General features: G+C 43.8%; 1 long non-coding RNA gene across 1 annotated transcript in view; it reads left to right on the top strand.

The window, feature by feature from the left end:
- The window catches only part of LOC146434507 (uncharacterized), a 247,945-nt gene that overhangs the window by 4,084 nt on the left and 218,549 nt on the right, over positions 1-25,312 (top strand). Inside the window, exons 2-4 of the long non-coding RNA XR_014853417.1 lie at positions 960-1,125; positions 2,497-2,669; positions 15,439-15,586. This is a non-coding gene — a long non-coding RNA (uncharacterized LOC146434507). The remainder of the gene's footprint in view (positions 1-959; positions 1,126-2,496; positions 2,670-15,438; positions 15,587-25,312) is intronic.

Below are 25,312 nucleotides of genomic sequence, written 5' to 3'. Positions count from 1 at the left end.
GCTCAATCCCCACCCTCCTCTTCCTCCATAAACCCCCGACAATTTTTAGGAGAAACATTGTTCTTGCTTATTCCTGTGGTGCCGATGAGTCTGCAAAAATGAAGGAGCAGAGCAAAACAGAGCTGAAAAAGGTGGGTCTGTAGCCATTGCTCATCTGAGGGCAAGCAGGTTTCTGGCAAGACTGTGTGTGTACCAGTACTTAGAGTTTTGTCTACATAGTGGGCCAGGTCTTGAGTGCACTGTCAATTAAGGGCAGCAATTCAAAGTGATTCACAGCAGATTACGCCAGCCTGTCTCTTGATGGAGCACACTCTGGTCCTGTGCCTGCAGGTGCTGCACAGACTGCCAAGCCTGGAGCTAGCCTGCAGTTATGCTGTCAGCCTTGCTTAGATCTAATGCTTTATGACAACTGTCTACCTGTAATGTGATAATGGGCTGAAAACCTCTGCAAAATTGATAGGGTCTCTCGCTAAGAAGGAGAAACTTATAATGTGGCAGGCCTGATCCCTTTCTTAAGGTCCACATGAACTGCAAAGATTTCTTTGCAGCTCACAAGTCTGATTGCTCTTCTGCTCCTGGGAGAGGGTGTCTGTGTTGGTGTCTGTGCAGCTGCTGACCTCCTGCTTTTTCCCAGTGCAAGGGGAATCGACCTGTTGCATTTTCAGGCACTTTAAATCTGTTTTTAACTTTGAATCCTAAAATACCCTTGGTGTCTACCTGCTAGGGCTTCATCCATTCTGTACCTGTACTTTTCATATTCTATATAAAATAATCTTCTGCCTGCAAAATGTTTCCAGGGTTTATACAATTAATTTATTATGTTTAACCCCTAAAATACAACTCATTATCTAGAACAATTAACAAGTAGCATTCTAAAATAAATTGTGCTTAATATTGAGTAACACAGTCTTTTATAGAAGAGGTTAAATTCCTACCCACCTTTTTCTGATGTGATCCAGGAACAGCACCCGTGACTTTGTGCTAGATCAGTGCTAAGTGAGAGTTGGGCCTAAAACATCCTGGTGCAGTTTCAAGCCCTCCAAGCTTGCTATCCAGGTGAAAGCACTGCAGCTGGGAAGTTACAGCCACGGCAGAGGTTGTCCTCTGGGCTCTGGAGAGACCCAGGTATGTTCCCTGTGATCTGTGCAGCTGATGACCAAGAGGGTGACAACACTGTGCCTAGCTCCTGGTGCAGGACTTGATGGCAACTGAAAGCTCTTTATGGAGCCAAAGTGTTGTCATTTTAGCTGGTGTAAGTAGCTGCAGCCTGTGCTGTTCTAGCTGCCCAGCTTCCATCCTGCCTCACACCGGCTCAGGACTGGCGCGAGGTGCCGGCAAGACAGGATTTGCATGAGGGGAGCAGAGCGGCTGTGGTGTCCTGAGGTGCTTGGGCGCTGTGGGGGCTGGCGGGCACAGGTCGGGGTGGCTGCCGGCATGAATGCCAGGGCTTTGGGCGGGATCGGGGAGCTGAGCCCTCAGGACGTGCTTCCCTCAGCAGGGGGCCGGGATGAATGCCAGGGCTTTGGGAGGGTGACGGAGATGGCCCCTCAGGGCGTGCTCTCCACAGCAGCGGGCCGGGATGAATGCCAGGGCTTTGGGCGGGATCAGGGACCTGAGCCCTCAGGACCTGAGCCCTCAGGACCTGCTCCGCACAGCAACGGGCCGGGATGAATGCCAGAGCTTTGAGCAGGATCAAGGAGATGCCCCCTCACGGTGTGCTCTCCATATCGGCAGGCCGGCATGAATGCCAGGACATTTGGCGGGATGAGGGAGATGGCCCCTCACGGCCTGCCCTCCACACCAGCGGGCCGGGATGATGCCTGAGCTTTTGGCGGGATCAGGGACATCGCCCCTCAGGGCCTGCTCCCCACACCAGCGGGCCGGCATGAATGCCATAGCTTTTGGCGGGAGGAGGGACATCGCCCCTCAGGACCTGCTCCCCACAGCAGCAGGCCGGCCCTGGCCTTGGGTGTGCGGCTGCAAAGGCGGGAAGCGGCTCCCGAGGCTGTGGACTGTGCTCTCCAGATCAGAGTCCCCTCCAGAGAAAACAGGGATGTTTACACAGAACACAGCTATCCTAACGGCCATGTGATAATTAAGAGGCCGGAGGCTGCTGGATAAACCCTTCCCTACAACCTCCTCATCCTCCAGTGTTCAGGCCCCCATGGTAGGTAGCTTTGACCCCCATGCCATTCCCTGCCACATCTGTGGGCTTATCATGCTTCTTACAGAGCCCGTAAACCCATTAGCTCTGGGTAAATGATCCCTGGGCTGTCTTTAGAATAATTAAAACCACAAGGCAAACAGTTACTCTGGACTATCAGCAGCATATCAACAAAACTTGTGTCTTGAAATGTGTGTTCAATTTCTGTTATTAAAAGGCACAGAGCCATATGTGAAACATTATCATGCATCTTTGAGAAATTAGCAGAAGTATTTGAACAACCATTTTGTCTCTATCAAAACAGTGCCTTATTATTTTTTCATACTGTGTAGGAAGGTGAGAGAGCCTTTGGAAGGCAGGAGGGCTCAGGCAGGCAATCTGACTTCTGTAGCCCCTGACCATGTCTGTTTGCTGCGCAGAGGCACACGCTGCCTGAGGAGCCCAGATGGTGGGGAAAGAGGAACAACATGAAGAGTCCCGTGCTGCTTTTAATCCTGAAACCCAGGTCTGCTGGTTTTACCAAACTTCTTAATTGCTTTACTTTGAGTGAGGCTTTTAAAGTATTTGCCAAATTTAGTTCCCATTAAGGTCAATAGAAGTTTGACTTTCCCATTGATTCAGTGGGAAAAGAAAAAAGACTAATGCCGAATGTGCTTTGAAATTCCCACCACTTATAGATATGCTTAAGAACATATGTTAGAAAAGTGATGTCACTTCTGACTGCTTATAAACTTTCAAAATAGCAATAGACCTTTAAAAAAATAAATTCTAGTCCTTAGTTTTTTGAACTGTCTCTCTGAAAATGGCACCAAAACTGCTTAAGAGCAGGAGTTCCTGAAGGAGAGGGAAAAGGAAGAGGAGCTGTTTCTGATTAATAGTGACCAATAACTGTGGGCAAGGTAAACGTGTCATGTAGCCAGGCTTGAAGACAAACAAGGTGTGAAGTGTTTTGGCATTTAATGAACACTTTAAAAACCACTTCTGAAACAAAAAACCCACTCCAAATTATTGATCTGTTTGGCAGTGTGTTTGGCGATTGACACTAGCATACAAGTCCTTCCTGTGGACCAAGTGTCTTTAGGTTGGGGTTTGTGTGGCACAAAGAGGACATAGTTGGAGTCCTTTTTGCATGTGTCTGGGTTTGTGCATGTCTGGTTTCAAGGGTGGTGAAGATAAGCAAGATCATATTTGGAGAAGATGGTCTTTAAAGAAAATGCTGGTGCTTCTTGTCAGGCCTAGTTATCAGCCAAATGAATTGAGATAAGGCAAACAAAACTGTCTGCCTAGTCAAATTGAACAACAACATCCCTTGATTGTCAGAGCTGAATCAGCAAATATAAAAAAGCTAAATACAGCCAACCCTACATTTACAACCCACTTGTGGTTTTCACGCTGACAACCTAGTCACTAAGTATAAATGGTCCTCCCACTACTGGTTTGTCTGCGTCTCAGGTTATATTCAGGGATATGACTGCATCACTAGCCTTGCAATCTTAACTCTTTTTTTTTTTTTTTTTTAACTGAACAAGTACATTGGAGCTTTCTAACAGTGCCAAGTATCTCTGCTAGAATATATTCTGGAGGATTCATGTAATAACAAACATGTGAAGGATTTCTGATATGAAAGACTCTTTCCTATAATAATTTTTAGCTCCAAAGTGGGGTTAGTTTTGTTCTATAAATGCTTAAAATCTAAATCCATATATCTCCAAACATGCAGTGGCCAGAACTACAGGCTCTTGATACATCTATATTATAGACAGTAGGTTTAGCATACATAATAATGTGATATGAGCCCTGATTACACAGACTTGACTCTTTTCTTTATTAAAATAGAGCTTATGTAGAAAAGCCTTTTCTTCTTTTCCTGGAGAGCTGTGGATCCTGACTGAAATTTGACACTTCGCTTTTCTGAGAGAGCTTTTGTGGATCCTTATTGGGCAGCTCACAAATGCATAGGGTTTAGTGACCAAAGTGAACCAAGAGAACAGAGAGAAGCTTCAGATTTAGCAATTTAGCTATATTTGTGTATTAACAGCTGTTAATATGCAATTTCCATTGGTAAATGAATGTATAGTCATTGTTTTGTACATTAGGATTCAGTCTCTTTTACACATTATGCAGTGCCAAATGCAGAGAATTTAGGATTTCTGCTATCTGGAAAGGCAACTGAACAAATATGTTTTCAGAGACACCTTTGGAGTCTATAGCAAATAGCACCTGAAGCTTATATGAAATGATACAATAAGATGTCAGCACCTCTCTAAACACCACTGTCAGCAAAAGGTAGACATGTTTTAGGGTGTAGAGAGAAAACCATACTTTGTGTAAATTCTGGAGGCTCAGCAGCCACTAGAGGAGACTCCTGTGCATTCCCTTGTGTGACATCAAGCTAACTTGCAAAATGCAGCAAGATTTCTGCTCTCACAGAAAGACGTTTTCTCTGATGCTGCCACCATAGAATTAAGGAAAGGGAAACACAGTCCAGGGCTGTTGCAGCTGTCCACCAACCTGAAGATGCCATGGCATTAAGCATGTTTTGGTTTTCACCAAACCAGGCTGAGCTCAAATAGTGTGCCTTGTCCAATGTCCTTGTGCTGCTTACCAGTGAGTGCTGTTCTGCAGCACACGCTTCCTCCAGCCCAGCCATAAGAAATCCCTCCTTGTCATCCCTCCTGTTGTGTGACTGACTGGTAATTAATTGGCAGGGTTGTACAGGAAATCTGACTGAACAGCTCAGGGACAGAGCCCAGGCATAACACTGCATGTCCGGCCTTGGGAAAATGGGGGAGAAGAATCAGGAAAGAGAGAGGGGAAAAATCCACTGAAGTCTTGTAGGGTAAGTCTCTGCCTTCCTTTTCTAGTGGGTGCCTAGGCAATGGAACTGGAAATAGCTGCAGAAGAACAAATTAGTTGGGAGAAATAACAGACATGCAAGGTGTGTGTTTCAAGCAGCTAATGCTGCACTTGGCAGTGAGCTCTTTGATGAGACTACCAAGCAGGAAGGGGAAAGAGCTCAGGCCTAAAGAAGCAACTCTCATGTTTTCACCTGTATCAGGGAATGATCCAGTCACTAGTCTCTGCATCTGTTTCAGCTTCTGCTGCCTTTCAAATGCTTCTCCACACATCTTTTACATTACAAAAGTTGGCAGCTGCAAATTGTCTCAAATTGTGAGAGATGACCCCGCCTGAGTTTTAGCCCCCCTCATCCCAAATGCAGGCATTCTGAGCAGTATGATCACCTCTGGTGTATTGGCAATACTGATGTGGATTCTGTTGCTCATTTAGTCTCTACAAGATAAGTTTTGCTCTGGGTGTGGTGCCTCAACATGAGCATCCAGGAGGAGCAATAACTACATGAATTTATCCACTATAGAACTCAAATACCTGAAGTATATAATATTGTAAGTCTCAAGAACTGAAGCTGAGTTGTCGAAACATCTCCAGCTGGGACAAAGTTAACAGTCAGAGTCTGATAAGCTGCAGTTTGGCTTTGTTTGCATTGGAGATACCAGTCTGGAAAACTGCCCAGTGTGCTCTTGCAGGAGACCTGTAATTAGTACATGACCGCCACTTGTAGCATAGCTGAGGGTAAGAAGAGTGTGACAAACCTCATCTCCTTTCAGTTCTTGCTGGCTCTTGATCTATAATTCTTTAAAAAACTGTGGGCAGTTCTGTAATAAAAGCTCCCAGTTATGCATTTGACAGAGATTCTGAAGGCCAGCAAGTTGTAATGTTGAATGCCAATTAATTATGGAATGTTTCTGCAAATTTACAGCCCTGTGATCCACCCTGTATCAAGATTATAGTTGGATGTCTTCTGCAGTCATGTGTAATCAGCATCTTATTAAATCCACGGCATCCCTGTATGCTCTGTGTAATAGTTTCTGCAGAGCTGGATCACAGTGTAATGCTGCATCTATGGGGCAGTGGAGGTGACTTATACTGGTAGCACCTACAAAGGGGATTAAGCCTCACAAGGGGACACTAGGGAATCTCTCAGGCAAACAAATCCTTTGAGATGCTCTAGCTGGGGCAGCTCTTCTACAGCAGGACTGTATTTAGTAGGAGTGAGTAACCAGGGATGTGATGGGTACATACCATGGGTACATCCAAAACAGCATGATAAAGATGTTGTTGTTTTCAACACAAATCCAAAACAGCATGATAAAGCTGTGATGGAGAAAATGAGCCCTATCCCACCCAACCCAGTAGAGCATTCTGAAGGGAGAACTTGCAGTTGTTGCCTCTGTTTTTACTTCGTGTGTGCTGTAGTTACAGCCCAGCTGACCCGCAGGCCCACTGGGGGCTGGCTGGGGTTTGAACAGATACACAGAACAGCTTGCTGGAGCAAGAGGGGAATGGGACAGCAGCTGGGCTGCTTTGGTGTTTGCAGACCAAATAATTAGCCTGGGCAGAGCACCCTGCTGGACTTCAGGTCCCCAGTGGTCTTGGGTGTCTGCCCTCAATTCAGACATTCACCATCTTCGCCAAGTGCAACTTAGTGGTGGAGAATCAGAGCTAGAAATCTTCTGTATTTCTCTTTGGGGTAGCTATAGATTCTCCTTTGCATTAACAGTACAACTACCTGGAAGTAAAGGGCATAGAGGCGTTCTGTGCTCTTCCTAAGAAAGGGAAGTTTTAGGTTCTCCCAGCCAAACCTCAGTATGAGGCAGCAGAGCTCTGGTAATGTTGCAGCTGTATCAATTTGCTTCATTTAGAACATATCACAAAAAAGTTTGGAGTTTAGAAAGAAAAGATGTGTCTAGAAATCATCTCTTCATTTGTGTTTATTATAATATTGTCTAAAATGCATGCTCAATTGCTGCTGAATTGCTATAATTAATTACATTATACCTTGAACAACTGGTAAAAATGTATATATGTTAGAGCTGGACCTGGAACTTCACGTCTGAGGGTGCTTGTTTCGTTTGGGAGTTCAGGCAAGACTTTGAGGCACTAAGTACTTTGTGATAAAATATCCTTTGAAAGAATTTGGACTCTACCAAAGGAGCTAATACACACCACCACCACCACCCTCAAAAAAACCCAAAATCCACAGTGAGCATCAGTCAGTACTGTCAGAAATGCACTAGCAGGAGCTCTGCTTTTTTGTTGCTACTCAAACCCAGACATATTTGTAGCTTTGTTTATAGTTCTTTCGTATATTTGAAGGTGTTTCACCAACTATTGACAAGAGAACCGTATCTCTGCTGAAGTTCTAGACAGAATGTATTTTCTCCTCCCACACTTGTTTCTTTGGGGATTTGGTTTTCCTATTCCTGTAACACAAGCCTGAAATCCTAACAACTGAGTATATCAACAGATCACTAGGAGAACTAATGTTTAGGCTGTACTAAAGCATAAACTACTCTTTCACCTGGAGACCCACGTGGAGCTGGGAAACTGAATTCATAGCTGCTCCTAAGTTACTCTAGCAAATCTCTTGTATTGAGCTAGGGAGACAGCCAGCTCCACTTGCAGGGGGTCCTGTTGACTGCAGTGTGACTTCTGGGCCAGCAGTGGCTGGGAGACACATCTGCAGTGGCCCTTAGTGCAGGTGTGGCAGTGTTCAGCTCCTACAGCCTTCCTGGTTTGGGGAGCAGATGTGGAAAGGCAACACAGCCTGAGAAGATGGCTGAAAGGATAGTAACAAACAACAGAGTGTTCAGTGAGGTCCCACCTACAGCCCTATGTCTCACTTGCCAAAATGGTCTGGCACTGTGTGTGGGTGGTGGATGCCCCTGCACTGTCTCCAGCACACACTCTCCGAGGCCACTCTGGAAGTCCTCCCACTGGGTGCCTGGCTCCCTGCACAGACCTTTGGGCTGTTATTGAACTAGGATTGTTCTGTTACAAAGGTGAGTCCCTCCCTTTTGTGTTGAGGGTCCCTGTTGTCCCCAGAAGCCCAAGCTGAAGTCTCCTTTACAGGTCTTTTCCAAAATTCATGCTTCAAACTCTTTTGGAGTTTTCTATTGTCCACTTCCCGTGCAGAAAAGGGGGAGGTTATTACTCTGTTCAGTTGTGTTAGAGTTGGCTGTGGTCTGACATGTGTGAGCTGTAGCCCTTAGCAACTCACAGCAGTTCTGGTATGTCAGAGTGCTTCTTGCTACAGGAATTTTGTGGCATCACCAGACATCACCCCTGTCTGGCCAGAGAAAAGTGCCCCAAAGTGCCGGCCGGCACAGCAGTATTCCTCTGGAAGCCAAGGCTTGCAGGTAACGTCACAATCAGCCTGGCTCTCCGTTGGGCTTCAGCAGAAAATGGAAATGGCAACTTATGGCCTCTTCTGCTTCATGCTCCAGTTGGCCTCGGATCTCCCATTTAGCAGAATAGGTACATTTAATGTGGTTTCAAATTGAGGGTCACAAATTACTTGTCAAACGATTTGCCCACTTTATGTTGCACTTTAGACTTTCATTCTCAAAGGTGAGCATTGGTATATTTACGATCTTCTGAGGGAGAAAACCAGAATTTAATAGGACTTGCTAAATAGAGCAAATGAGGCTGCAGTACACTTTCCCTCTGTTATATATTAAACTGGTGTTATTAAGTGTTAACTTAACAATGTATTGTATGGACAGCTAAAAGGGGCCAGGAAAAGTCTTTGTATAAAACATGTAAACAGCTAAGGTTTTTTTTTTTTATTGGAATAGTTAACTGCACTGTAGTTAAATCCTTTGTTTTCGCGGCTGGTTTAAATTAAATTAGCAACAGTGTGATTTTTTTTTTTTTAAATATGGCAGCTTTAATACATATCAAAAGGTTTAACAGAATAATTTAACTATATATGTTTTAAAGGTTTTGTAGTTTTTTAAAAAATTGATTTACTGAAATTTTCTCTGCTAAAATGGTAGGATTGTCTAAGGCCAGCTCAGGGGAAACATATTTAACATGTCAATTTCAGTGATACTCATAATACAATCCAGTGGTATTCACTCATTTTAAGTACACACGCAAAGGGAAATTGAGAATAAGCTCTTGAGATGAGTCCTGTGAGACCTAAGTGACCAGTGTCCATTAAATTTCAAATAGTTGGGTGTGTAATGCCACAAGTTTTCCAAAGGAGTGTTCAGTTATTCTGCACCTTAGTGTCTGTATCTAAGCAAACAGCAGATTTAACAATCCAAGAATATGTATCATTAAACTATAGAGCATTACACTCAGTCCTGAGGGCATTCCCTGTGGTTTTTATCCAGCCCAGACTCAAGGCACTGAGTATTTATGGATTCTGTCTCAGTCCAACTTCCCTTTTTAAGAGGAGGGGTTTTCTGCTCTGGTGTAGCCCTGCTGCCCTTGAGCAGCTGTCATCTTGGCTTCCTGGTCAGAGCTGAGGATGTCACTTTGGGAGTTCTAAACTTTCTACTTCAGCTTTAGCATGTTTCAAAACACCTCTTTCACACTGAAATGACATATCTAAGTTAAACTCATGAGGCAATGCTGGGGAGTCTGCCCCAGCTGGTGTTCCCAGAGAAGTTTGGGGTCCAGCCATTCTCAGGGCTACTGTAAATCTTTTTCCAGACAGGCCATTTGCATGTCAGCAGATGGCAGGAAGGTGGACTAAGATGTTTGGATGGGTGTATTTATTCTTTTTCCACTCTTTCAGACCCCTGTTCATTCCCAGTGAAATGCTATGGCTGTCACAGCCTAGGCAGCGCACAGGGCTGCCAGACAGACTCAGGGGAATGCCAGGCTTTCCAAGGCCCAGCATGTTGCAGAAAGCCCTTGAGGAGTGAAGCTTGCTGGTGGTGGGATTGCAGGATCCCCACCCACAGACCTGGAATTGCGTTTCCACTTCACACCAGCTTTAGCAGTAATGACACAGATCAGCCCCATCTATGGCTGAGGCACAAGAGGGTTTGTTTTCTTTCCTTCTCTGTACATCCTCACATTGCACTCAGCTCTTGTTCTTTCCTTTTTCCTGCTTGCTTCATCCTTTCTTTCTCCTACGCATGCACCTGGCCATTGCTGCCTTCCCCATGTGCAGATGGGGCTGTTCAATAGCCTGTGTTTGTGGAATGAGCTAATTTAAACACACACATTTGTCTCTTATATAAATGTGTTTATATTGTTTTTATATGCTGTTGCATAAAAGCTGGATCAAATAAACCTGAGCCCTCAGAAGGGTAGTAGCATCTGCTGGATAGGACAGGCTGCTGGGATCCAGTGGCTGGGGTTAAAGTAGAAGCTCCTAACCTGAACAGTTACTCCCTGGGCAGTAAAGTACCTGCACAACCTCATCAAAGTGCTCTTAAATATAGATTGACCTGGTGAAACTCTTTCTGGAATTGGTCAAACACTGGAGGCCATGTTGTACAGGCAACTGGGGGAACTCAGAGCACTTTTGTGGTGAGAACTTTGAAAGGTCGATGGTGTAAGAGGTGGCTTGTGGCCCCATCTAGAAGCATTGGTGTGAGTTACCTCTGCCCAGAGGTCATCGTTCCCCTGTGCAATCCTACAGCAGCTACTCCTGCACATCCTCCAAAAGCAGCAGCCGGGGAGCAATAAAGGCAGTGGTGGGCAGCAAGAGGCAGAGAGAGAGTGAGAGAGGGAATTTTACCTTCTTTCACTTGGAGAGGCTATTCGAGCGCCTAAGAACAAATATCTTAATGGTGAAAGTGGAGGAAAGACAATATAGAAAATGTCCCTGTCCTTTCCCTGCCTTTCTGGAAACACTTCAAAAGGAATGAAATGGGCAATCAGTAAATGATTCTGCAAAATACATTCCTGATCTATCAGCAAAGTCAAATGAGATTACCTGAACAATTTAGAGATTAGGAACATTGCAGAGCTCTAACCCTTCCTCGAGGGAGGTACACCCACAGTTCGTATTTGCTGGAGCATGAAAATACAATTTATTTCAGTAGGAGCCAGTATGACTTTCTAGGCAGGGCTGGGTTCCCTTCAGGAGACTCTGAGTTTTCTACGGAAGGTGTTTGATGGCTGAGGCCACTGTTTTCAAGGCTATGCTAAAGAAGGAGCCAGGACAATGGCAGTAACTCGTACCCCAGATAATTTTAGGGATTCGCTGCAGAAATACCTCACCACAGAGCTATTTGCTGGGTTCTCTTGACTTTAAAAGACTTGATTTCATGCTAGAAACAACAGGATTCTTTGTCTTGTGTGTTTCTTCAAGGTTGGGACTGTCTTTTCTAGCACATAGTTTGAGGTTCAGAAATTTACCTAAGGCTATTCTCTTCCCATGCAGTAATTAATCATGAAGAAACTGTTCAAGTAACAGACTCCTCAGTGCCTTCCTTCTGTACTGGAGAATGTGGAAACAACTTGGAGCTCAGGCAGGCCCTGATCCCTGCAACAGGACTCTGCAGGCAAAGCATTCATGCATACCCTCACTATCAAAAAGGAGCGCTCCTTGAGCAAAGCTGTTCTTTGTCTTGGTGTCCAGAGCCCTCAGTGAGGTTAGTTGGCTCCTGCCTTGGATACAGCAAGTGAAAATCTGTGGTAAACAGAGCAGGCATTCAAAAGGTTCTCTGGGTACTTGCAAAGCCTGAAGAGTAAAAAGTTGAAATATTTGTGATTGACTGGGGAGTACTCCTATTGCCTGATGCACCATTGCCCCTTTAATTTTCATTTCGGTTTCTGAAGTTGGCTCTAAAATTGGTGGAAGAAAATATCTGAAGGTACCAGTAAATATGGTAGTAGCAATGTTCTGCTTTTTAAATTAATTTTATTTTTAAGAGTAGCATCGAGGTACTACAGAGATATATTTAGTGACTTGTGCTGCTCTGGTGAAGAACCTAAGTATGTTTATTCCCTTATAGTGTGTGCAAAAGCTGGTCAGTGGAGGGAGAATAATTGAAACAAATATTTCCCTATTTTTATTCCCCAATACTTTTCTCACACAGATTAAATTTCCTGCCCTCTTCAATTTTCTCCAAGTGCTATCTAGAAAAGTTTTATTGAGAGATGCTTGAAGAGAAACACAGAATTCAGAGCATCCTGTACTTTGTGGATACTTCAAGTCAAAGCTGAACAGACTGACTTGAGTTTACCTTCTTGCTTTTTTTGTTATTGTTGTTTTTTGAGTGTTTTTTGTGCATTTATTTTTTCACACTACAATTAGTGTTTTGCTGCATGTCTTGGAGGGTGGAAGTTCTTGCCTGGAGGAAGTGTCCTACTTTTATTGATGGGCATGGGAGCCAATACAAAAATATTATTTTCTGATTTAAATTAATATTTTTCCCCCTAAAGACATTCAGATACCTTTATCAGATACATGAGAAAAGTGAATCAAAGCAATGTGTTTTGGCAAATACTGACTGCTGTGCTTTCCCTGTCACTTCTTGCCTCTTCTTGGCCACTGTGGGTGTTGGGTCTCTTCAGGAGGGGTCCTGAGCAGGCCAGCGAGGTGCTGTAGCCCCCTGTGTTTCACTTCCCTCCACTGCTTGTTGGCCATGAATGTGGGCTGAGGCCAGCTGTAGGCAAGGATTTGGCAGCTGCCTCCATCCAGCTAAGGGCTGGAAAGATGGGGTGGCTATTTCATGGAATTGCAATTCTCTTGCACCGTGCAAGGTCAAATTCTCCTCTTGCGTACTCAATGTCCATGGAGTTAATCCCAACCTACAGTGATGTTGGAAAACTCTGACCTCTACAATTAATTTCCAATTGTAATCCTAAAAGAAGAATGGTTGGCTAGTTTGGTTTTTCTGCCCGTGCTTAAGTGCATTTTGCTTTCATTATGGGGTGTCAAGTTGTTAATATTTATGGAGGACACAAAAGAATGAAAATTCTGTTTCGTGTTCAATCTGACATCTTTTGGCACCAAAACCCTCTAGTCATGGTAGTACTTCTGTTTCAATTCGGCAGAGCTCTTTCGCGATGAAGTCCTTTAAAGTGTGGTTTGGCTCTGAGGAGGGATTCTATGCAAATAGTATTCAGGGGGTCTGCCTTTATTGTCTACAATATTAATAATTTCCAGATCAAATGCAGTTTGCCTTGACTTCATTTTCTTGTTCTTTCTTCCTGTTCTGTCAGCTTGGTTAAATGCATTGTGATGCTTTTAAAGTCAACCTGCTTCTTTCCTTGGCAAATGTCCCCCTGTGCAGTGAGGTCCTGCAGGCCTCCTGAAGCTCGGTTACCCCTTTCACTCTGCAGAATGCAGAAGCAGCAAGAAGTGGCTCCTGGGAGCTGTACCAGAGGAATCAGCTTCCCCAAGTGGGTGCACTCCAGGGCCATGCTGTGCTCCATGAGCCTGTGGTGGGACAATATTCTGCCTTGCTCCTGGAAAGTTCTTCCACACCAGCACCTGTCCAGATCTGCCCAGCCCAGTCCAAATGTACAATGTTATTCCAAGGTTTCACTGAGAGATGATGTGATTGCTGGCATCATGCTGAAATGCCTGGCCCTGGAGGCCTTCTCTGCAGCTCCAGCAGCACAGCCATGCATACTAACACGAGTGAAGTGACACTGCCTTGAAGGTTCTTGGGTCAATGAAGCTTGTTCTTGTGGAAGCAAGGGAAGAAGACAAAAGCTACCTTATACAGCTCTAATTGTGTGCATTTGGCAGCAAAAATAGTCAAAGAACAACAACAACAACAAAATTCTCCAGAAGGCCATGGGGAAGAGAGATTATTGCTGAAATGGGTATTTAATTATCTTATAAAACAGCCCACAGATTCTCAGGAAGTTAAGGCACGTTGAATGCTGCAAACTGTGCCTGCAAGCGCAGGTACAGTGCATGTGTTCAGAGAACATATGTTTACCTACAAGCTACTTGCGTGTGAGCGCACATCATTTGTGATGCATGCTTTGTGTGCAGTGCTGAATCTGAGGTATAGCAAGGATGCACCCTGAAGAAATGTTGTATCTTGAAGTATTTTATAATTCTAATGTTGAAATCACAGTTGGAATCACAGTTGTCTGGAAAAACATTCTTCCAGTAAGCACCCTATGTTTCCTGCTAAGATTTCATTCATTATTTGCTATACTAGCTCAGGCGTACATTGCATATCCAGAAGCTACTGCGTGTGGAATACTCATTTAGACCAGACCTCTCCTGGAATAAAACCCTTTAGGACAGAATGATAGCTCTCTGAGTATGTGCTAGATGGTTTCAAATTCTCTTTTTTTTTTTTTTTTTTTTCCATTTTTTTAAGGTTTATGACTGCAATATATTCTACTATTGATCAGATACTCCAGTTTAAATAGGTTTCTTACTCAGAATATGTGTATGAGGAAAGAAACACGTGTTAGTAGTAGGATGTAAGCACAAATACAAATTAAAAGGCAACCTTTGAGCTGGAGGCTTGGTTTGTCAGTCACTTAGATAACCACTCCTATTGCCGGTGACCCTGTAAGTACAGATGTTCACATTAAATGTTCTCCATCCAGTAACCCTCTCTGACACACTCCATGGTAGCATTTAATGCACTTCACACTGGCCGAATGGGGTGGAACATAAAAGTTAATTTGCAAACTTTCACGTTTTATGCCATATTTCAAAGTCCATCCAGACACTTTAGCTGGGGTTATTGTGCCACTGGATTGTGCCCTTTGATCCAGAGGAAACTAGGCTTAGCTTCTGCCACACTCTTCCTCCTGCCGCAGTGTGTGTGAGCTGCCAAGGGCTGTGCCTATTGTCCAGGAAAAGAGAAACTGTCTTGATTCAGCTCAGTATTAGAATCCTGGTATAAAGCTTGGGCTGAAGTGCTATGGGATGATTATACAGCATAGTTGTGACCAAACGTGACCACATTTTAGTGACCAAATGAAATGGTGGCCTGGAAGGGCCTGTCACCCAGCTTGCAAACAGGATGCCAGTCTTCACACCCCTCAACAAACAATCTTTCTTCTGCTTTTTGACATTTGATATGGAAAATGCTTATAAGCGTCTGATCAATGCCTGGTTTGCTGCATGGGAATAGTTATAATTTGAGGGGAGTCTAGGGAATACTTTATGAGCTATTAAGTAACTCATTAACTGGCAGGCTGCGTACTTGACACCAGAATCCCAGGTAGGCTCAGGTGTCTTCTGATACAGTGTGCCAGAGTTTAAAAATGCAGCAAATAAATGTTCTTCTAATAGCTCTCATCTCTTCTCCTGCAGACAGCATGTCATTTTAAATGGCGGAGACACACTTTTGCTGCTGGACCTCTCCTAGAAAGATCACCTGTTTCCCATATCACTGACTTAAATATTAGATAAAACTTTCTCTGGAAGTGGAAAATTTGTTAGGAATTGTATTGTTCTTATTGTTCATTAACACCTTTCTCTTTTTTCTTTTGTTTTTCTTCCTTTTATTTTTTTTTTGTAGTCTAAAGCAATAGGTCTGAACATATAAGCTACTTCTGTCAATGCGTGGTGGTTCATACCTTCGCCTGGAGCTCCTGAGTCAGCTGTAGAACACGTCACTGCTGTACTCCTACAACCCCCCTGTTCTGCTATCTCAGCACCTTTCAGTTGTAAGTTGTAAGGTATAGGGAAAAATTATTAGATAGGCTCTGTTTACAGATAAGCTGAGGCACAGGGCACCTCGGCGTGTTTCTTTGCTGCAGCTGAAGGAAAAGCATGAGTGTACATACCCTTGTTGTCAGTAGCTTCTTAGGATCTTTAACACAGTGGTAGCTCATGGGAGCACAGACAGCAGGTTACCTTGAATACAAGGCAATGGCTGCCTGTTCTCTCATGTGGAAAGTTGTGCCCCCTGGACTGGAGCTCCCAGCAGGAAGTCCATGCAAAGCCCCTTCATTGCATGCTCTGCTGTCTTCAGTCCAGAGAGCTGGCAGAAGAATCAGTAGCACCTCATTTAAGTCTTCCCTTTTTCATTTGCCAGATTAAGGAATTCTTTCTGCTCCTCTGCTCAGGCCAAGCCACCCCAAAGGCACAGAAATAACTGTCAGGTGAAGGTCATAGGGGGCCAGCAACAGCAGAAGTGTGGAGTTCATAACTGTGTCAGGCCAGGGTGAGCTGCCTGAACAGGGATGCAAAAGCCTTTGTTCCATCCCACACAAACAGAGGCGTGTGTCTTCCTCGGGGAAAACAATACGTAAGCATTGCTATACAGTGTGAGCAAGAACGAGAAAAGTCCAAGCACTGTGCAGCTCAATTCACCAAGTGAGTGCTGGGTGAAGCCATGTCAGTGTCTGAGGTGCTCCTTCTGCTGCCTTTGGCAACTCCCTGCCTCAAATCCCTGCGATTGCATCTCATGACTGCCCATGGATGCTGGCAGGGAGCAGAGCAGAGTGGGCAGCTCCATGCCAGAGCAGAGAGTGGACTGGCTGACACCAGGTAGGAGGTACATACTGTATTCCAGTAACAGAGCAGTCAGGTGAGGATTCATTGAAAGTATTAAGCCTTGCCTCCTTGTAGATTGTGATTAGTGGGAAGTGCAGATGGAAAGGAAAAAAATCTGCAGTATGATTTCATGGTCAGTGTAGAGTGTAGCAGATAAGATCTCTAGATAAACTGATAACCAGACTGAACTCACAAGCAGTAGGAATGCCAAGGAGGGCATCTATATTGCCTGTAGGTGACTTGTCATTTTCAAAAGTGTCTAAGGTGGCATGGAGGTATTTGCAGAGTAAAACAGATAAACCAAAATATATCCTTTTCATCCCTCCCCTGAATAAAATATCAGTAGAGGCACACAAAGTAGTATCTGGAAAAATCTGGAAGTTGTTAACCTTCACTATGGCCAAAGCAGACTTGGGATTATACATATACAGTTTGGTCAGAAATCCCCTCTAAGGTACTAGATTTGTAGGATCTCAGCATAGTCACAGTCCTTCGGTAGTGCAAGAGAAGAGAAAAAAGAAGATGCTCAAATAACCGTGCAAATACCAGGAAATCACCTACATCTTTTTCAGCCTACATTGAGTCCTAGGTTTCCTAATCCAGTTAAAAGATTTTATAATGTGTACTGCATGCAATTCACAAAAGTGAAAGTTATAAGGCAAAGCTATTTATTTTATATTATAATGTTCAAAAACATTATCAATTGATAATATCAGTATTCTCAAGCCCAGCTTGAGAAACTCAGGCATACCAAAGAGAATTGTAAAAATTATGAAAGCTTAGAGTAAAAGACCCTCAAATGCCTCCCACTTTCTGGTTGATTTGTTTTGGTGTTTTTTTGTTGTTTGCTTGGTTTTTGTTTTTTTGTTTTGGTTGGTTGGTTTGGTTTGTGGGTTTTTTGTTTGTTTGTTTGTTTTTGAATTTTTTAGGTGCATTCGGCTTCTATTTTAAGCAGGTACAACCCTCTCCAGTAACTGGGACAGTTTACCCATGTGTGGGTTAAGGAAATGCAAGTTAAAATTCTCCCAGATTCACCTGACTCACAGTTGATGCTGTAAGATGCTTGACAAATATTGCAAGATTCCTGTTAAACATTTTGGCAAGATTCCGAGTTGCATCCAGCGGATAGATAATGTATCAGGTTTTGTCTCTATGAAGTGTTGGGAGGTATTCTGGAAACGGCTGTAGTAGCTGGTTGTGAACGAAGCAGGAAGAACAGAGTTTGTTCTTTTGGAAGTAACAATGTTTTATTGTTTAGATTTTTTCTCCCACATCTGTTTGGTTTTGTGAAGGGAAGCAGGTGAGGCTGGAAGGGCCCTCTTGAGACCATCCAGTACAACCTGCATGTGCAAAGCAGGGTCAGTTAGAGCATTTCTGATGCAAAATGAGGCTGATTTTTCTGATGCAAAAAGAAGCAGTGTACTTGGCATTTCAGAAAATTGCTAGAAGGCAAGGAAGAGGAAGGAAGGGTGATGGGGTCTAAGAAAAAGTGGCTGGCTTCAATGACTACTGAAGTGTTTACTCTAAACACTTGTTTACTATTGAGTGTTTATTCTAAACATACTTTGAGTGCCTCTGATTAAGCACCTTTACATGCCCACTATTAAGGGAGGAAACATACTTCTGGGATTTTGTATTTTGCTAGGCTAAAGTGGTGACAAATGGAGATATACGTATATGTAGTTGTATACACTTTATATCACTAGAGATAAGATTAAGTGAATGCTGTACTTAACAAAGGTAGATGGCAACTCTGCAAAACATTTTCAAACCTTTTCTTCAGGCAAACTTGTGACACATGGGTACAACTGTACACTGCTGGCCCATGCTGGTGAGGCTAGGACCTAGCATGGGGCTTTGGATGATGGATCTCCCAGTGCACTTGGGTGAAGTGGGGTTGTTTTTCATAATGTGCAAATGTATGTGACACGTGCAAGATGGAGATCACTGGCTGTTCAGCTGTTAAAAGGAAATAATATCTTCAGGGACAGACTGACAAGCTGGGACAAAAGATGAAAAAATTGTGGTGGTCAGACGTAGCTCCAGTTGCCTCTACAATATGAGAGGCCATTTGGCAGAACCCTTGGGAGAGTGTTCTAGGAGTAGGCACTGGCCAGTAGTGCTGTCTTTGCTTCTTCACTTGTGCTGTGCTGGGCATATCAGCTCTGTGCTGCAGCAGCTTTGCCCTGTGACAACCTGTTTGGTGCACCACCTCCCAGTGGCTCTCGCAGGAACAAGAGGCTGGAGGTGTACCAGCAATTCAAGTGAACTGCTCTGACCTTGGACTGTTGGTGGTGAGAGCCAAAGTTCCTGTCTGGCAGGAAGTCTTAAGTGTTTAAAATTTAAAATTCACTTGTAATCAAAGTGAAAAATGAAAATCTCATCATCTTATGTTAAGCAAATTCAGGGAAATGTTGATTATTTCCCTAGAATTTTTCTGTTAGTTTTAATGTTCAAGGTAATAGTCATATTAAATATTGAATGCATGGCTACGAAGGGTCAATGTAAATATTTACTGTAGCATTAACTATATGATATGATTGCAGTGGAATGTTTGGACTCTCTTCCCTATTACAGTTTTATCATAATTGACATGTTTCCCCAAACATTTTGGTTTGAACAAAATGATATTGATCTTTTTCAAGAAAAACTGTTTTAGTCAGCATTTTTCCAGGCAGCTGTGGCACACAGGGTAGAAGTCAGGCTGACCTTGTCCCTTCCAACATCCTGCAAACAGCTCTTCTGTTGGGTTGCTCTTCCAGAGTAGAGTCTTTGATAGTGTTGGGGAGACATTGTGTTCCAGGGGTGCTTAGATTGAATCATGTGGGGCTGTGAAAGGAATCTGGGGCTGCTTAGAAGGAGAAAGGAAAGCAAAATGCTTTTGCTATAACAACAGAAAATGGAAATGCTAGAGCCAGCTCCCCACAGACATTCACATTGTGTTTTTTGAGCTAAATCGATGGGAGTGAGGCTCCAGGTGCCTTTAGGAATCCATTCCTCAATGTGTTGCAGTCTTGCTTAGCTGTGTCAGGACTAGCCCAGCCATACATGCTGGGGTGGGGTTGTAAAGCATGCTGGAAAACCCTGGACAATGGCTCAGAAATGCCCTAGTGTCAGTTTGCTTTAAGCTCAGGCGGCTGGATCCAAGTTGTTCTGATGAGGTGGGCTGGTCATGGCTCAGTAATCACTGAGCAGCTTTGTTACCAGGGCTCCGTGATGGGTTTGATGGAGTCTTGTAGGAATGCTGGAGCCCTCTTGCACTGCCTGTTCCCTGTGCATCTCAAGGCTGCTGGCTTTTGGCACCCTCCTTCCGAGTCTTGCCCACCTCGCAGGCAGCCTCTGGGCTAGCTCGCATCTGGGCTTATCCAGTCGAAGGATGAGCAGCTCAGTGCTGAAGCAGCTGCTGTAGGAGGAGGTGCAGGCAAAGCTAAAGCTGCTTTGTACCAGTTTATGGTGGGCTGAATAATTTTCCACTTCTGCAAAGAGGCAAAGTCTTTCCTACTGCTCCTGCTGTCTGTGGGTGGTGGAATAAACATCTGTTGGGCAGTTCTAGTTTGCAAGTGAGGGCAATTACCCGTGGCACAGGTGTGTTATCCTCGGAAAGCTTTTATTTCTCTCAAATGTGGACATGTCTGCAAATAATTTGAGGTGCTGCTATTATATAGCCTTACACCCTACGGAGGATAATTACTGAGCTTTTTTCCTTCACCTTACTGTATCTTTGTTTTATCCACCAGAGGAAAACTCCCACTTATGCCCCTCCCATTTGCCACATAAAAACTCTTTGAAGTGGGAACACAAGTCACAATAACTTTATTGTTAAAGTAAATTAGCACTGAATGAGAACACAGTGTATCTTTATAAGCCAATGCGGTTTTTGGAGATTGAGCCATTAAATTCCAGTAGTTTGGCTCCTGTTTGTGGTTCACTGCCGGCTTGTGTGAGTGTATGATAAGAATCAGTGGGAGAATGAACTGACCATCTCCTGCAAACAAAACAGTTTTTTTGACCTCTCTGTCTGCAAAATAGAGAAACTTTAGGGTTCTGTTTCCTTTCATTGCAGACTGCATCTGCAGATGATTGGAAACATACCTATTAAGTCCCAGGATGTTCAGATAGAAAGGCTTGGAAATTCAGTTCTGCATCAAACCCTTTGAAGTTCATTCCCATCTCTGCAAATAACTGATGGAAATGACTTATCATCTGAAACTTGTTAAGAATGTAATCCATGAACTCCCTAGTGGCTTTTGGATCAGACCTTTGCAGTGAGATCTGAAATTAGGGACATTCATTTTCCATCTCAGTTTTGCTCCATTATTGATTGGTGGGAATCTGAAATGGGACAAAATCTCATTAAAGTTTTCTTTACCTGCAGTAATTTAAATAACTTTTAAATGCCAGCCTGGCATCAAGTGATGCCTAAAATAAGGCAAAAATAACAAAAAAAAAATTAGGGGCTTGAAAATTCCAAAGGAAGTTGACATCTTTGAAATATGGACTGGACTCCAGTGCTAGCTTACTCATCTAGTTATTTTCTGGATCCTGGGGCTCACCTTATTCTTGAATATGGTAGCAAGTTTGCCTGAACAGGTGACAGAGGGAGCATGGAATGCAATTGCTAGCTCCATGCTTTCTGGCCCAGATTCCACTTGTTTTGGCGTGTCTTTAGATTGTGCCTGCAGAGCACTCAGCAGAGCTGGATATGAAAATCTTCTTACCATAGGGCAGTCCTATATTGCCCAACTGCCCTATGATCTTTGCTGGAGGCTTGAACAAATTCTCACTGCCTGCTGTACCTGGCCCATGAGTGAGCAGTGGAAGGGATTTGCTGATCTGGCTTAACATGCCGGTATGCAAAAAGCAATGCCAGGATCTGGTGAGCATGGCAGCATCTTAAAATGGCCCTGTGTGCATCTGCAGTGAAAACTTGGGAAAAAATTGACAACTTTACTACTTTTCTTTCCATGGGCTGTTTAAAGCTGGTACAGGAAAAACTGGACAGTTTCTCTTTTTGTATTGGTTTAGACTCTGAACTCTCTATATGTGCAGCCTCTCTTGGTAGAGCTGTTACACACAGGGCGGAAGAAACCTGGCTTTGCCCATCAGACTTCTGGTTGCTGTGAAAGAATGGCTTTCCAATTTTTTACAGTTTTCCCTTAGGCAGCACATTAGAGATGGTATGAACATGGAGTCCTCTTAAAATCATATTGTTAATTCACTTTTTAGACCAGGATACACTGATCTTGATGGACGAAAAAAAAAAAATCCATCAGACCACTTATGTCTTAAGAAAACAAACTTTCTGAAGTGAAATGTTGACTCTCTGTGAGCAGTGTTGAAGCCAATGGCTAGAGATGATAATGTCAGTCTTCTTTTGGGCTAAGAAAGCATCAGCCTACTTGGTGTGTGGGTTCCCCACAGGGTCCAGTACCCCAGCTCTGGGACACTGTGGAGATCAGAAGCCCAAGGCTTGGAATCCAGGATTGGAAGGTGTGAGCTGATTTTTCTTGGACTGTGACAGTTTCTTAGGGCTGCAGTAGCCTACAGCAACTGGCAGACATTGCTGCAGCCTTCAGGTTGCTCTACGTAGCGCTGGGAGATGTATGCAGTGAAACATTTCATGCTGTAGGAGCTGAAGTGCCAAATGCAATCCACTTGGGAGCACAAGGCCAAGTAAAGCATTAACACCAGAGTTAAGACAAACTAATTCAGGAATAACTAATATTGTTGACTTTGCTTGCACAAAGTGTCACTTTCTTTGAGCTTTTATTTTCTCTCCCAGAGTAGGTTTAAGGGCAAACACAAATATTAGTCATCTTTCTCCTATTAATTATTGTTAAAGATTTAAAGGGTCATAGACTTCAAAGTTAATGCCCCATTCAATGTGGGAAAAAGCAAAACTGTACATCCCCAGTGGTGGTGTTCTTTCTGGCTGGCTGGCTGATCACAGACCAACTGTCCTGCCTTGCGACATTGGCAGCACATTGTGTTACTTTGGGGCAGTAATTGTGAGCTGAAGAGGGTTTCAGATGAACAGAGGGAGTGAGTAAGCACGGCTGCAGGTGTGCAGCACACGTGCATGTGTGTGCACTCGTGCACATGTAGGGGAATGAATGCAGCACAGCCCTGCTCCTAAATCCTCATGTGCCGAGGCCTGCTTTCTCAGCCTTGTGCAAGATTTTATCTTTGCTTATCCTGTACAGTGATTTCTTTCATGTCATATATACAAAAGGACTTGTGAAATCCTGGATTAACTTTGGAATAAAGTTCTGATTTCCTTCAAATGTGGGTGGTTTCCATGGCCTGCTCCATTCTCAAAGTGACGGTCCAAATGGCATTGCAGGACTTCTGGATTCATGTTTGTCAGTTCCGGGTCAGATTTCTTTGTTTTACAAAAGTGAAGATGTCTTGTAACCTTCTGCCCACTTCCTTGGATAAAGATGAACAGGGTTATTCCTTTCTCAGAAATCTCTTCTCTTGCCTGTGTGATTGTCTTTTTTCAGCTCTGCACAGATATTATGAGAGATGGAGTTTGGACACATATTTAGAGCTATTAATGGGCATATGTGTAGGAATAAAGGACCCAACCCTGCTAACAAGATTTTAGGAAGCTTTTGTAAACTTAGTACGTTTGTAACACAGCACTGAATGCAATATTGAATTTAAACCTATGAAAAGACAAACAACGTGGCTGAAATTTTACCCAATCTGTATCATTTGCCCCAAATGCAGTTTTGAAGCAATCAAAGACAACTATTACTTAGAATCAAATTCAATGAATGGTTTTGGCTATAAGCGTTGAAATATTTTGTATTATATCCATGTAGCTATACCTGTATCAAAAAAACCTGCTTTGCTTCCGAAAGCACTTCAGTTTGGGGCATTTTTAAAGTAGAGATGGACCTTTTTCTGCTGTGACAATTCGAGCTTTAAGACTCAGGTTTATGAAATTATGTATTTTTTCCTACTGCCGAAAGAAAAAGGAAAATGTTTTGAAAGAATGCCTTTTTTTTTTTTTGTTTTAACCTAGGTGATTTTTCTAAAAGGGTTAAAAAAAGAAGCATTTTTTCATCAAGAGCAGATCTTCTTATGAGTCCTCCTGCTCATTGTAAAATTTAATTTTTTAGTATTGCTGCTGAGCCACTGAACACAGCTGTATTTGAGGTAAAAGCCAGGGAAATTACTGCCCAGAAGTGGGATTTGCTCCCATATTGCCTGCCTACTCTGATAAGCACTCTCTAGGGCACTCTGGGTTGTTTGATGCTCTACCTGACTGGACTTGCTTGAACATTATGAAAAGGAAAGGTAAGGAACTCACCCTGTAGCCCAACCCTCCTTTCCAGTACCTGGGTGTCCACAATGCAAGTCTTTACTCAAAAGGTTTGTAAAAACCAACACCCCCAAATCAAAACAAAAAACCAAAAAACTTAACTTTGTGCAGTTTGAATGGATACCCACAACCCTGTTGTGTGCAGCAATATTTGTAAAAATGAAACAGCACTTCTCACTCGTTTCTGAACTCATCTGTCTCTTCTGTGGCAGTGACAGGCTCAGAAATGACTGCTGATTACAATAGGTGGAAGTCATGAATACAGAGAGACTGGGAGGAAAATTGCATTGCAATCTGCCATCCATCCTGGAAACCAGAAGGGAGATGGTGCTATGCCAGCATGTCCTCTGTACACGCTGTTTGAGGGTAAAAGGGGAGCTGGACTCTCCCAGGGGTCAATGCTGAGCTTTAGCACCTTTCAGAAATCAGCTCTTGAAGCAAACGAAGGAACATCCTGAAGGCAGCACTGGTTCCACAGCAGGGCTCGGGGCAGCAGGAGACCATCACCTGGCAGTCAGCAGGTTGAGGCAGCACTGGAGAGAACCGCTTGGCACTGGGCAGGTGGACCAGACAGCAGGAGTGCAGCACCATTTGCTCCCCGACTTGGCATTAATGAGACACCTATTGGAATTCTGCACACTCTTTAAAGACCTTCTGTGCGGAAAATCGTTACGTTTACCGTAATCCTTTGCAAGTGAGAAAACAAACTGGAATCTTCCCCGCTGTACTTATTTGTGGACTTCCTAGGAGACTCTTGGAACTGTGGAAGTCACTTTGCTTTCTGGAAGGAGGTGCTGAGAGGTAGACAGCTGCTGCAAGAGATGCACTAACTGGAGAGTCTGGTGCACAAAGTGGGGAGAGTTCAGCATTAGGGGATGTTATTTGACTTGACAGTCAGAGTTGTGTTTTTCCAAGCAGTTCCTCTCTGTGTGCACACTCTGAAAAGCACTGTTGCTGCAGAAGAGAGCTGACATACCACGGATGGAAGCACGCAACAGGGAACACCACTTAAAAATGCAGGCCCCCAAGACTTGGGCTCTGTTTTAAAGGATCTTAAATATACGGCATGCTGAGCTCTATCTAAAAGATTGGCTATAGGATTAGTAGTGAAGGAGTAGACTGAGCCATTTCAGGCTGTGTTTAGACCAACTCAAAAGCTGTTGGCTTCCTCAGTGGCAGTGACATGCAGTCTGTGGAAGGAGGCTCTGTATTAGGAGCACAGTGTTCTCTGGTTTATGATGCATCTGGACTGGTGGGAAGGGATCACTTAGGGGGCCCTATATCTTCCCGAGGAGACCTCCACTGCCCATATGCTTTTGAAGCAAATAGTTGCTCTCCTGCCCTAATCCTTTGCCTGCACTGCCATTTTATGATCACAGCCCTGATCTACATCCCCTGATGGTTCAAATGTGAACCTCTGGCTCAGCAGCTGGAGAATTTAAGTGTTGCTCCTGGAGCCCTGCCCCAGAGAGCTGACCCTTGCTGAGGCAGAACTAGGAGCTCTCTTCTGACTTAATGTGAGCTTTGCTGGTTTGCAGCACCACAGGAAGCAACCCTGCACCTT

The sequence above is a fragment of the Lichenostomus cassidix genome, chromosome 7, assembly GCF_008360975.1.
Source record: "Lichenostomus cassidix isolate B80296 chromosome 7, HeHo_3.0, whole genome shotgun sequence".
Taxonomy (NCBI): Eukaryota; Metazoa; Chordata; class Aves; order Passeriformes; family Meliphagidae; genus Lichenostomus; species Lichenostomus cassidix.
Note: the sequence above shows the minus strand (reverse complement) of the source record. Positions and strands in the feature narration are given on the sequence as shown.